A 14,290-nucleotide genomic window follows, 5' to 3' on the forward strand; every position below is an offset into this window, starting at 1 on the left:
GGTCTTATCTTATCGTTGTTGTTGGGCAGAAAACGTTTAGTTTTTTTTGGTAAATTAACGCCCTACTTGATCATACTAAAGTGTCACACAAAAGCTTCAAATATAGAAGGTCTTCAAGCTTGAATCACGGCTCGAAGCAAGGCGTTTTGAGCTTGTAGATCTGTTACTTTTGCAATTGTTTTTATTTTGAATCCTGGAAAGTAACAGCTTTGGACATGTGAGCAGTTTGATAGCTAAAAGCTCAGGAAAACCCCACAGACACACACAGAGACAGACGAACGCACGCGCACACACACACACACACACACACACACACACACACACACACACACACACACACACACACACACACACACACACACACACACACACACACACACACACACACACACACAACCCTATTATAGATGGCTGGCACCCAACAGAGCCACAGTGGGGGGGGGGGGGGGGGGGAAAGAACAACGGGTTAAATGTCCCCTTTTCATGAATCTTAATAAAAAAACATCGATGTCCTTCATTTTGAAGCTCAGTGCTGGCGTCTAGATTGAGGTTGAGTACCGGGATAGCATCTTAAAAAGAAAAGGTGGACAAAGTGAATGAAATATGAGTTTGGGCAGATTTAATACTCTGCTGCACACAGCAAGCTACACGAGCACTGTGACATTGAGAGCAATTACCCCGATAATGAGGAGATAATGTGATAACGGCGAGACACGATACACCCTCTAACACAGTCAATATAGAAGTACAGTGGAGTCCAGGGGTGTCACACTGGGGGGGAAAGTGGGACTGAGTTACCAGGGCCCAAGGTGGAGGGGCCTTAATTATTTTATACTTTAGCTACTGAAAAATAGCAGATCTAGCTTGTAGATCTGCTATTTTTGTGTGCAAATCTTTGAATATGTATTTTTTAAGCAAAAAACTAAACTAAAATGTTGCTCCTGGCCCGGGGGTCCCTGGAACTAAATATTTTGAGATGGGGGATCCGTGGCCAAATACATATAAATTTGGGGGTCCTTTACATGAAAAGTTTTGAGCACCACTGACATAGAAACATAGGTTTTTAAGACATTTACAGAATCGTGTCAAAAATATTGAAAGACCTGCACAAATTTTCTCAACTTTTCAAAAATAGCAGATCTAAAAGCTCGCAGCGCGCTGTGAGCTTGTATATCTGCTATTTTTCAATGGTTAAAGCAAAAAAGAATGCATAATAATGCGATCCCATTCATGGGGGGGCCCACAGTGAATCCTTGTAACCTGGGCCCAGAATTTGGTGTGACACCTCTGGTGGAGTCCTCTCAGCATGGGTGAGTGTGATTGATAACGTTAGTGAGTGTGATATCAACAGAGAGGTGGAATCAATAGGAGGGACGTGAGGACGCCACACTTAAACACCACTTCCACAGGTTCTGCTGATAGACAGTGAGCTCATGAATGACGCTACTCCATCCATCCATCCACGTACATACATATTGTTGCGACCGTCAGGGAGCAGTTTACTATGAAAACCTCCACCGGCCGTCCGTCGGTCGGTCGGTCGGTCGGTCGGTCGGTCGGTCACACGTCACACGTCACGTCACATACGATGACATCACAGAGTCCACAGCTGATGATGTGGCGACATCACAGAGTAACAATGTGTATTGTACATCACGCCACATCATCAGCTGTGGACTCTGTGATGTCATCGTATCTCCATATATGGCCATCTCCGTATATGGAGATATAAGTCGTCCATGCCCAAGTATGGGCTGGTGAGGTCAGACTTTGTGTGATGCGTAGGTTATCTCCATATATGGAGATTCAACATTCCAGGTGTAACTATGGCTGCCCGTATGACGTGAGAGGTGGAGGTTGTGATATTTGTGGAGATAAGCGACCGTTAGCTTATAGCTTATCATCACATCCAACCATCTTAAGATACTCAGCTAGTGGGGAATGCTCTCTTCCCTGGTGAGAATTGCCCCTTTATATAGGGCTTGTTTGTGTATTGTATGACATCACGCCACATCATCAGCTGTGGACTCTGTGATGTCATCGTATCTCCATATATGGCCATCTCCGTATATGGAGATATAAGTCGTCCATGCCCAAGTATGGGCTGGTGAGGTCAGACTTTGTGTGATGCGTAGGTTATCTCCATATATGGAGATTCAACATTCCAGGTGTAACTATGGCTGCCCGTATGACGTGAGAGGTGGAGGTTGTGATATTTGTGGAGATAAGCGACCAACGGTCGCTTATCTCCCGATTTAGGGAGTCTTACTGGTAGTTGCGACCGTCAGGGAGCAGTTTACTATGAAAACCTCCACCGGCCGTCCGTCCGTCGGTCGGTCGGTCGGTCGGTCGGTCGGTCACACGTCACACGTCACACCTTTGCCCTGCTCATATCTCCGCATCAGTATATAGGGCTTGTTTGTTTATTGTATGACATCACGCCACATCATCAGCTGTGGACTCTGTGATGTCATCGTATCTCCATATATGGCCATCTCCGTATATGGAGATATAAGTCGTCCATGCCCAAGTATGGGCTGGTGAGGTCAGACTTTGTGTGATGCGTAGGTTATCTCCATATATGGAGATTCAACATTCCAGGCAATGCTCTCTTCCCTGGTGAGAATTGCCCCTTTATATAGGGCTTGTTTGTGTATTGTATGACATCACGCCACATCATCAGCTGTGGACTCTGTGATGTCATCGTATCTCCATATGGCCATCTCCGTATATGGAGATATAAGTCGTCCATGCCCAAGTATGGGCTGGTGAGGTCAGACTTTGTGTGATGCGTAGGTTATCTCCATATATGGAGATTCAACATTCCAGGTGTAACTATGGCTACCCGTATGACGTGAGAGGTGGAGGTTGTGATATTTGTGGAGATAAGCGACCAACGGTCGCTTATCTCCCGATTAGGGAGTCTTACTGGTATACATACTTATACATACATATACTGTGCATACAGCTTTTGTCTAAACCAAACCAAGGGTCTTCAACAGGGGGTCGGGACCCCTAGGGGGTCCTCAGAGTTACTACAGTGGGTCCCCCAAATCTTATATATATATATATATATATATATATATATATATATATATATATATATATATATATATATATATATATATATATTATATTAACCACTTGAACCCTAGTGTCCATATTCGGAGACATTTTGCCAAAAATAGAAGATCTACAAGCTCACAACGCCTCGCAGCTTTGGTGTATTGGAAAAATCAAACCTCGGTTCGAAGTGAAGCGGTGAACTTTTATTCTATGTGTTCTAGAGCTTAAGAATTCTGAATTCTGAATGAACGAATGATTTTATCTGGAGGGCCGAATCGTCATGTGAAGCTTGACCAATCCTCAAAGTATGGTCTCATTGGACATTTTTAATCATCCAATCATCAGACCGGGATGGACACTACACACATATTCTGGACGTACGGGACAGATAAAACCTGTTCATTCTGGACTGAAATGACCATATATGGACATGAGGGGACACACATGGGACACACATTTCTGGACTGAAATGTATGGACATGGGGGACACACAAAGCCACTCCTTGGAAGCGGCTTTCACCGCTTCAAAAAGAGCAGACTAAGTACAGAGTGAAAGGTCAAGTTTATTAAGTATTGACGGTTAAAGTGGTTAAATATCTGAAAACACAATCCAAAATACACTGATAATTGTGCTGTCAAACAATCAAACTATATGAACAGGTTGTGGGGGTCCCTGCTTCATCTCTCTCTCTCTCAACTAAGGGGTCCTTGGACTGAAAACGTTGATGACCCCTGGTCTAAACCATTGAAACACAATGAGGAATAGTCCCTCACTTTTGATGCCGCTAACCAAACAGTTGTTAGAAAAACGGTTGCGATTGAATGCAGTAGGATTTTAAAACATCAATTTAGGAAATTGCCTCAGTGTATTGTGCACTTCCTTCTGCAGAACAGGTATGTGGGGCACAAAAGGGTTAGACAAAGTACATTTAAATTAGTACTGTACTTTACTTGAGTATTTGATATTTTTGCACACTTTACTACATTATTTCCAATGACAAATATTGTACTCTTGACGCCACTACATTTCTAGGAATCAATAAAATGTAAAATCCTACAGTGTTCATTTCTGTCCAAATGTCTAAACAAGTCTAAATGTGTCTAATTGTGTGACGTGAGTACGACCAAATGCATGACAATTTAAGAGGGCGTGATGGGTTTATGGTAATGTTGTGGAATTCACATCCAGTCAGTTATTTGGAATGAACAGGGTCAGGGGCACTGCTTAGACGGTGGTGGTGTTGGTGTTTTAACGCATGGGTGCTGTACAGGGGAGATGTGTACAATGGTATGTGGTCCATACAGGGGTCCACTATCTATGACAGGGGTCTTCAACGTTTTCAGGCCAAGGACCCCTTAGCTGAGAGAGAGAGAGAAAGCAGGGACGCCCTCTACATATTGTGATGCAGATTTCAGATTCATAGACTTGTTTGACAGCACTGTCATCAGTCTATGTTGGATTCGTGTTTTTAGTTAACTTGACCTTTCACTCTGTACTTGGTCTGCTCTTTTTTTTTACCTCTACACCAAACTTGCCGAAAATAGCCGATCATGACTATTCATTTACATAGTGGACAGGTTGGAAGTCGGGGGACCCCCAGTGCTCCTTCCGGGGGTTCCAGGGGGCTAAATGATTGATTGGGTCCATTTGGTTACATTTATACACTGTCATAGTATACTGTGTACCGCTCCTACGTTTGACTTAGTGTGTAGGTCCCTAGTAGGGTGTGATTATTATTTTTATATCAAATTAAACAGGGATCAGTGGCCAAACGAGGTTGAGAAACTCCGTTGAAGTCGAAGCGTGTGCTGCCTCCGGACGCTCCTTGTCGCTAGGCAGAAAGCTGGCACATTTGGGCACCCGCGATTGGCCCGTTCGTTAGCCAATTGAATGCTGCTATTTGGGCTGTAAAGAAGGTGCTGCAACCGCGCAGCAATGGATGGGTGAAGCTAGTTTGACTGATGGACGGTGAAAGGGTGACGTTTATGTCAGCGAGCCAGACAAGCCTGTCAGAATTAAGCGCTTTTCATCTGACACCGTACGCAAGAGGATAGACTTGCTGTATCGGTCGTCATGATGACATGTGTTAATCATTATTCATTGTGGTCACACTATGTCATTGCCTTTGCTGACTGTGTGCGAATGACTAACTCTAATATTGACTCTTGCGCTCTCGACCGAGCTGTGACTACGGAGATGGGTGCGTGCCATGATTAGCAGATTGCTAAATAGTGTAAACATATTGCATAACATCACACAGTGAAGTGTTCATACACACCTATGTATACATATGCATATGCATACGTGGCCAATCTGTGTACACAGCCACAAGCACGCACGCACACATTCACACATGCATACACACACACACACACACAAGGTTGCATGCAAAGTCAATGCAAAGATGCAACTACGCGCACATTTGCACCGGCTGTCCGTTGTGGGATCATTTTGGGCAAGACTTCACAGATACTACTGTCGCCTGGGAATGACGGCGTACTACACTAGTATAATTTGGCAAACAAACTCATCCCATTTTAATTTAATTACACCTAATAGGATCTCTAGACTGCTGGTAGTTTACTAGAGTAATGGCAGCTCTGTGCCAAAGGTGGGAACACCAAGTACCGCACTGGGATGCCAGCATATATTGGAGCGACAAAGAAATATTAGGTCATTCATAACTGCACAGTGCACTCTAATTTTACCCCTACCGAGTGCATGATACAGTAACTCAATTACTGAGAAAATCCTCATTGTTAATCTAACGCTGAGCGTATAAACATAAACAAAATGTGACCATTTGGTTACCATTTTGTACTCTCAACCCAGCTGGCACACGACGTCAGTACAACGTTGGGACAACGTTGTACTCCAACGTTGGATGACCATTGGATTTTGGTTGTAAATGAAAGTTTGTCTGACGTCCTAACCTAACGTTGGTTAGACGTCAGAACCTGATGTTGCTTTGACGTCGTAATCTGATGTTGGTTTGACATCTTAAACTAACGTCGATTCAACGTTAATCTCTGATGATACATAGACGTTGATTAAAGGTTAGACTCCCAACGTTGGATACCAGTTGTATTTTGGTTGTAAATGAAAGTTTGTCTGACGTCCTAACCTAACGTTGGTTAGACGTCAGAACCTGATGTTGCTTTGACGTCGTAACCTGATGTTGGTTTGACATCTTAAACTAACGTCGATTTAACGTTAATCTCTGATGTTACATAGACGTTGATTAAAGGTTAGACTCCCAATGTTGGATACCAGTTGTATTTTGGTTGTAAATGAAAGTTTGTCTGACGTCCTAACCTAACGTTGGTTAGACGTCAGAACCTGATGTTGCTTTGACGTCGTAACCTGATGTTGGTTTGACATCTTAAACTAACGCCGATTTAACGTTAATCTCTGATGTTACATAGACGTTGATTAAAGGTTAGACTCCCATCGTTGGATACCAGTTGTATTTTCGTTGTAAATGAAAGTTTGTCTGACGTCATAACCTAACGTTGGTTAGACATCGTAACCTGATGTTGGTTTGACATCTTAAACTAACGTCGATTTAACGTTAATCTCTGATGTTATATAGACATTGATTAAAGGTTAGACTCCCAACATTGGATACCAGTTGTATTTTCGTTGTGAATGAAAGTTTGTCTGACATCATGACCTAACGTTGGTTAGACGTCATAACCTGATGTTGGTTTGACATCTTAAACTAATGTTGATTTAATGTTAATCTCTGATGTTACGTAAACGTTGATTAAAGGTTAGACTCCCAACGTTGGATGTTGAAAAAGAAAGTTTGTCTGACGTCATAACCTAACGTTGGTTAGACGACATAACCCGATGTTGGTTTGATGTCATAACCTGATGCTGGTTTGACATCTTAAACTAACGTTGATTTAATGTCAATCACTGATGTTACTTAGACGTTGATTAAAGGTTAGACTTCCAACGTTGGATACCGGTTGTATTTTGGTTGAAAATCAAAGTTTGATTGACGTCATAACATAACATTTGTTTGATGTCAATCTCTAATGTTATGTAGACGTTGATTAAAGGTTAGACTCCCAACGTTGGGTTTTTAAGTTTGATTGACGTCATGACCCAACATTGGTTTGATGTCAATCTCTGATGTCATGTAGACATTGATTAAAGGTTAGACTCCCAATGTATTTTTGTTGAAAAGTAAATCGGATTGACGTCATAAGGCAAACATTGATTTGATGTAAGCATCTGATGTTATCTTGACATTGAATTTTGGTTGGTCTCCTAACGTTGGATAAAAGTTATTTTAGTTGAATAAAATTGGACTGACATATTCCAACGTCAGCTTGATGTTAATCTCAGATGTTATGTAGACGATTACTGGTTCAACTCCAAATTTGGATACAAGTTCTAATTTGGTTAAATGAACATAACCCAACGTTGGCAAGACGTCATCCTCCAATGTTGGTTAGACATGTAAGCAAGAGGTGCATTGCTGTCAAAACCCAACATTAGGTTGACATCAATGACCAAAGTTGGAAATGCAAAACATCAGAGGGCGTGAAAACCAACGCTAACATCACATCAACTTCCAGACATATGACAGTATGACACCAAATTGTGTCAAGTACTGAATAGTGAATAGAGGGTAGCTCACACAGCAGTCACTAGGTCTGATTAAGCTTGATCCAGAAAAGAACATAACAGTTCACCTTTTTTTTACCTTAACACTGGACAAATAAAGAAATACATGAAATAATAGCACAGCCTACCTCAGAGAGAACTTCCAGACAGTTTCCTTTTTACTTGCATATGTCCCACAACAAAATTATTAATAAAATATATTCCGGTGTGTTCACAACAAAAATATAATAATTAAAAAATATAATCCAGTGAGTTCACAACAACAACAAAAATTATTTAAAAAAATATATTCCGGTGAGTTCACAACTACAAAAAATAATTTAAAAAATGTATTCCGGTGAGTTGCCAGATTAAACTGTAGGTCCAAACAGAACTACCAAGATCCCCCAGAATTCACAGTGTCAGTTCAATCAGTTCTGAGTGCATGCGTTTGTGTCCCCCGCTGCCTCCTCTTGCCTGCATGTCGAGTGAGCTACCACGTTTTAGGTCCAACCAGAACTAATTCAAGTTATATCAGTCCATAGTGTCCCTCTTGAAATGGACAGTTCCCCTGTGTCTCCCGCCTCTGCTGCTTTAGGTTGTCCTCTGCTTCTGGGTTGAACGTCATGACGGCATCTGTAGAAAAAGAGAATACAAAATATGTAACATGCTGTCATAACCTTACACCACCACATTGTCATGTTTTGCAAATTAAATTATTTACAGGTGTGTCTACAAGGTCACAATGCATACAAAAACTTGAAAACTTCACATCATGTTCACCCTCATAACCTTAAAATAACAAGAGTTCAGTTGGTTAAGCAGGCCCTCACCCAGAAGAATTAAATTGTAAGACACTGAAAACCACAGAACACCCAAACCTTATACTGTGTTATGCTGTGCATTACTTCTTACTTACTTAAAAAGCTTGGTCACAGAGGTGCTTCTTCTCTCCATCCTCTCAACGACTGGACCCAAGCAGACACATCACGCCAGCTAAGAGAGAGAGAAGAAAGAAGGAAATAGGTTAGACCAGGGTTTCCTAAAGTGGGTGCTGTTGCACCCTAGGGTGCCTTGATGCCAGTCCAGGGTCTCAGAATAATCTGATCATCAATATCACTACATCAATATCAGTTCACTAAGTAAAACTGACCTGATTTGTGAGGAGTTATTTTTCCATCTACGGCCAACTCTCTTCTGCAAAAATAGCAGATCTACAAGCTCACAACATGTCACGACGCGCTGTGAGCTTGTAGATCGGCTATTTTTGGTGAACCTTCCTCCCAGAATAGGGATGCTGGGGTTCAAGTGGTTAAACATAAAGTATAAAGTTATTTTCAGTCAGTTCTAATGGAAACTGATATTTCTCCAATGGTGTAAGATTCAAAATATTTACAGTGTACTTCAAGGGTGCTGTGGATTAAAATATTATTTACAGGGGCGAGGTGACCCGAGTCAAAAATGTTTGAAACCCCCTGGGTTAGACACCAAATCAAAGACACTTGCCATTGTATCAAAGGGAAGGACATGTTTTGCCCAATTACATTATTTACAGATTGGTGTGTGCCAATTGTCTGTCCTTGGTCAACATGAAGTTACCTTGTATTGCTCTAAAATACATCAGTCTTCTCCAAAGCCACCTTCCTTTTCCCCCTTCATGTGGTTACCGAAGAGCCTGAAGAAAAACATATTACATTTTTGTGAACAATATAGTAGGGTAAGGTTCTTTTGTAAACATGGCATATAATCTCTTGATCCCTTGTTGATCAGGTGGCCCAGGGTGGTCCGCTTTTTTAAACCCTCTACACCAAATCTGCTCAGCAACAGCAGGTCTATAAGCTACATTCATGCAAAATTGTATTTATTTATTTTCACATAATTTTCACATATCATGACATTGTCATAAGAGGGGGTTCCAGTGGTTAAGCTGCGAAAAAATGAAAACATGCAGACAGGCCATCGCCTAGAATAATTAAACAAATAATTATGCAGACACTGAAAACCACATCACACAAGGGTTAATTCATATTGTATGTTGAAACATGCAGAGAGGGAAGCAAGCACATCTCCAAAGATTTACAGGTGCCGAACCAAGGAATATATAATATACACACCATGGAAGGAGGAGGTTCACACACTGTTCCAGAGCTCCAGTAAATAGTTTATTAGGATAGAATAATAACTATTTACCGGAGCTCTGGAACAGTGTGCGAACCTCCTCTTCTTCCATGTTGAAACATGCACTTTATACTGTGACTCATATAAAGCCTACCAAGGTCTTAAAAGCTTGGTCATCACAGAGATGTTGCTCCTCTCTCCATCCTCTATCCTGTCAACCACTGGCACCAGGTCCGAAAGGACTATCAGACACGTCACGCCACCTGAGAGAGAAAGAGAGGTTAGACACCCAATCAAAGCGTTATAATTTTCCATCGCACAACAGTTTGTAGATTGGCTATTTAGTACAAAACAATGATCAGACTACCTGGTTGTTATCTCCCAAGAGTAGAAACCACCATGTCTATCCCAAAGGAAAGGCGGGACAAGCACAGCAGACACCTGAGAGAGAGAGAGAGGGAGAAGTGAAAACAGACTAGTGACTAGTTCATACATGTTTGCTTCCACATAAGACAGGACTGGACACTGCGTCACAAGAACAAGCAGCCACCCAACGTACGGCACCTGAGACACAGAGAGAAAGGAAATAAAATCAGCACAAAAAGAAAGGAAACTTGACTTCGGTCCATTATCTCCCCTTTAATAATACCAATTTGTATTGTTTTATATCATTTTTATCATTGATTCGTCACCTTTACAACAAAGTACAGCTTGTAAGCATCGGGCATTCGAGGCATGAGCTACACAACCTAACGTGTGGGTAGCGCCGATCAAGGTTTTGCCAAAATGGCTTGCAATATTGTTCTGCTGGCATTTACTCTCATTGTGGGCTTCCCTGACACTGAGCTTAAAATTAACAAAGTGTAAAAATGGTCAACATGTGTTGTTTTTTCTTTTCCTTATTACTGTGGGAGAGTGCAATCATTCAATCATTAAAGGGGAGATATAATGGACCGAAGTCACAAAAATAGCTGATCTACAAGCACACACAATGTGAGGCTGTAGAATGGCTTCTCAGTTCAAATAAATCATTATTAATTAAGTAAATTACCTGGTTGGCTTAGCTCCCAGGATCACCTCATACCACCACAGAGACACCTCATGTAACAGAGAGAGAGTGAAAAAGGAAATGAATAGGTTAGATTTTATCATACTCCATCAAACAACAATGTTGCATTAGACACAAAATTATCACAAAATTATCTACAAGAACACATTGCATAATATGAGCATGTACAGTATATTATTTAGTACTTGACTAGTTCCTGCAGTGATTGGCTGCAGTAGATTGGCATTCAGACGTGTTTGTAACACCTGTGAAGTGCAGCTTTGGCAGTACAGGGTAAGAAGAGAAGGAGAAGTCTCATGCAAAAGTCATGCTGTATTCTATATTGGATCTTGGATATTATACCACAGGATGAAGATACCTTTTATTTTCCTATTGTGGATTACTACTGGATTTCCTGGATTAAAAAGGACTTTGCTAAAGGGTGGTAAGAGGAGACTTAACCTACCATATTGCATAGACTGGTTTTCTTTTCGACGTTGGAATTTTCTGTTGACAGAAGAAAAACAAAAGTTGAAAGACTACAAAATACATTACAAATGAGCCATGTACCACACACACACACACACACACACACACACACACACACACACACACACACACACACACACACACACACACACACACACACACACACTCCTGTTAATCACTTCTAGCTCCCACTCCCACTTTGAGAACCATGGCACAAAATCAGTGTTTGTCAATTATGCATTTGAGCCATGGACCACCATTTAGTGAGATTTAGCCTCTCAGTCTCATACCTAATAATTTAGGAATACAGATCATGTGTAAAAAATAATTTAGCTTGTACATTTGGTTTGATTTTACAGTAATTAAAAGATCTATAGGGGTCCATTTGGTTATCAACTCCCCATCATTTAGCTGGGGACCACCTGGAAGGCTGGAACCAACCTAACATTACTAAACAAACACTATATAAATAGCAATGATTACTGTCACAATAACACTATTTAACTGCTGAATAAATAATGGACCTTGGAAACATTATATAATGGAAACTTTTTTACAGGAATGAGGGTTCCTGTCACATATTAAAAGGGGTCTGCAGCCAAATAGTCATTTTGGATTGTGGGGTCCTTGACATGAAAAGGGCTGAAAACACTGGAGTATGAATTGTAAATAGTGAAGTTGTAAAAAGTACTGGAAGCAAAAGCAATCAATTAAAATAGCTTTACATACCTGTGTCATCTCCCTGCTCCAAAACTCCTTCTCTGTGTGCAAAAAGTCTCCATAATGTAGATTTAATCCCACAAATAGACTGGCAGCAACCTATCTTCCTGTTCAACAATCAACAGTGATTTTATTTAGTTTAGTTTTATCTTAAATCACTTTTAGACAAGCAGCTCTCAATGCTTGCTGTTGGTGACAAATGTAACTGCTGTGGGCTGTTTGGATTCAAAGTGGGGGTGTGCTCTCAGCAGAGCCAGTGGTAGCTGGCCCAGAGTGTATATAAGAGAGTTACGTCACTTACGTCGACTCCCATAGTAAGCGTGGAAAGCCTATTTACTCTATGGTGGGAAGCTTACGCATGCGCACTTGCGCACGCATGGAGCCTTTTCTCATTCCTAGCTAGCCTCTGCTGCTCTTCAGCCCGTCCGCCCCCACTATAGCCGAGGTATTTTCAATCACTGGTAAGTAGACGAAATCACGTCTTTTTCACCCTTTTAACGCATTCACGCATTCACACATTCACGAGAGGCCCGTGAATGCGTTAAAAGGGTGAAAAAGACGTGATTTCGTCTACTTACCAGTGATTGAAAATACCTCGGCTATAGTGGGGGCGGACGGGCAGGAGAGCAGCAGAGCCTCGATAAGAATGAGAACAGGCTCCATGCGACGCCACTTCCGGTCTGCGGCGAGTTCAAAGCGTGACGTAACTCTCTTATATACACTCTGAGCTGGCCACATCACAGTCACATGACACACAGCCAATCAGGCATTTGCAATTGCATTGTGGGCAGTGTAGTTGATTTTCAAACTGCTTTCCATAAACACACATATATTGTGTTCCTCTCTGTAACTACAAAGATGGCTCCCTTCATCTTTCATATGTTTCCTCCAAACTATAATATCCCAAAAGATAGGCATTAAAATGTGTTTTAATCAGATTTAATTACAGATGATAATTTGCTTGTATAACCAATGTCTGCCCAACATTATTTTACTAACGTCCACATAACGTTGAAGTCTAACATCATCAGACGTTGATATTTGGTTGGTTTTAGGTTGTGTTGGTAACTAACCAATAACCAACGTCTGTTCAACGTATTATCCCAACGTCAGGTTGACGTCAGGATGATGTTTTTATTGTATTATACTCATTTCAAGCAGGATAGTTTTATATTAAGCTTCTGAAGCATTGAGGAATACAGTATGGTAGTGGATCTCAAACATTTCAAAGAAGAAACATTTCCATTAGAGAAGATTTTGATGAGTCAAGCAGTGATTCTCAACTATTTTAATTGCAAGAACCCCAGTTTGACATGCATTAGTCTAAGTACGGACCTCCATTTTATGGCATTTCTATCTGAGACCCCAATTTATTGTAAAATCAATGTTAATGGGTCCATTTTGGTTCCATTTGTACACTCTATGAGTTACACTGCAAAAAACCCCCCTCTAAATTTAAGAAAAAAAATATGTTTTTGAATGTAAATCGACTAAAAACAAGCAAAACTATCTGCCAGTGGGGTAAGAAAATTATACCTGGTAAGAATTGTTGAAATAAGAAAATATATCTAGGCTTTACGGAACTTGGGAATTCTTTAATTAAGTGAATTAAACCGCATTCCAAGTAATTAATTAAGTCATATAAACTCAAAATGAGTTGGCAAACCTCTTCAAATACGTTTTTCAGACTCATTCCAAGCAATATATTTAAGTCAAATAGACTCATAACTACCCATTTAAGTCATAGAAACTCAAAATTAGTTGGCAAACTTCTTCAAATAAGTTTTTCAGACTCATTCCAAGCACTAAATGTAAGTTAAATAGACTCGTAACTAGTCATTAAAGTCATAGAAACTCAAAATTAGTTGGCAAACCTCTTCAAATAAGTTTTTCAGACTCATTCCAAGCACTATATTTAAGTCAAAAAGACTGATAACTAGCCATTAAAGGTCTTGAAATAGGTGGCAAAATCCCCTTTCAAGCACTGTACCAAGTCAAATAGACTAATAACTAGCCATTAAAGGAGTAGTTCACCTCAAAATGAATTTTCTATTGCGACCCAAATCCATTCGGGTCCCCATCCGGACTCAATGGGGGTAAATTTACAATAATCGGATTTTGTCTTAGGAATGCAACAAATACAAACAAATATATTCTTGAACTCAAGTCTCCATGGCGTTGAGTAAACAAAAGAAGAAAAGTCATTTTGGGGGTGAACTACTCCTTTAAAG

The 14,290-nt window shown here is 40.8% G+C and overlaps 1 protein-coding gene and 1 long non-coding RNA gene across 3 annotated transcripts in view; one reads left to right on the plus strand and one right to left on the minus strand.

Moving 5' to 3' along the window:
* stxbp5l (syntaxin binding protein 5L) overlaps window positions 1-14,290 on the plus strand; it is a gene marked incomplete at its 5' end in the record, with an annotated part of 431,930 nt that overhangs the window by 78,337 nt on the left and 339,303 nt on the right. The gene's annotated exons all lie outside the window — the stretch shown is intronic.
* On the minus strand, window positions 8,195-12,269 carry LOC308307769. 2 transcript variants are annotated; one of them, XR_013963237.1, is made up of 8 exons: window positions 12,069-12,269; window positions 11,317-11,357; window positions 10,854-10,900; window positions 10,170-10,243; window positions 9,957-10,065; window positions 9,284-9,359; window positions 8,604-8,680; window positions 8,195-8,320 (listed from the first exon to the last, which is right to left on the minus strand). It is a non-coding gene; the product is annotated as an uncharacterized lncRNA (long non-coding RNA). The 2 variants fall into 2 exon arrangements; XR_013963238.1 differs by lacking the exons at window positions 11,317-11,357; window positions 12,069-12,269 and having other exon boundaries at window positions 10,854-10,984.

The sequence above is a fragment of the Nannobrachium achirus genome (assembly GCF_963921795.1).
Source record: "Nannobrachium achirus genome assembly, chromosome: 22".
Taxonomy (NCBI): domain Eukaryota; kingdom Metazoa; phylum Chordata; class Actinopteri; order Myctophiformes; family Myctophidae; genus Nannobrachium; species Nannobrachium achirus.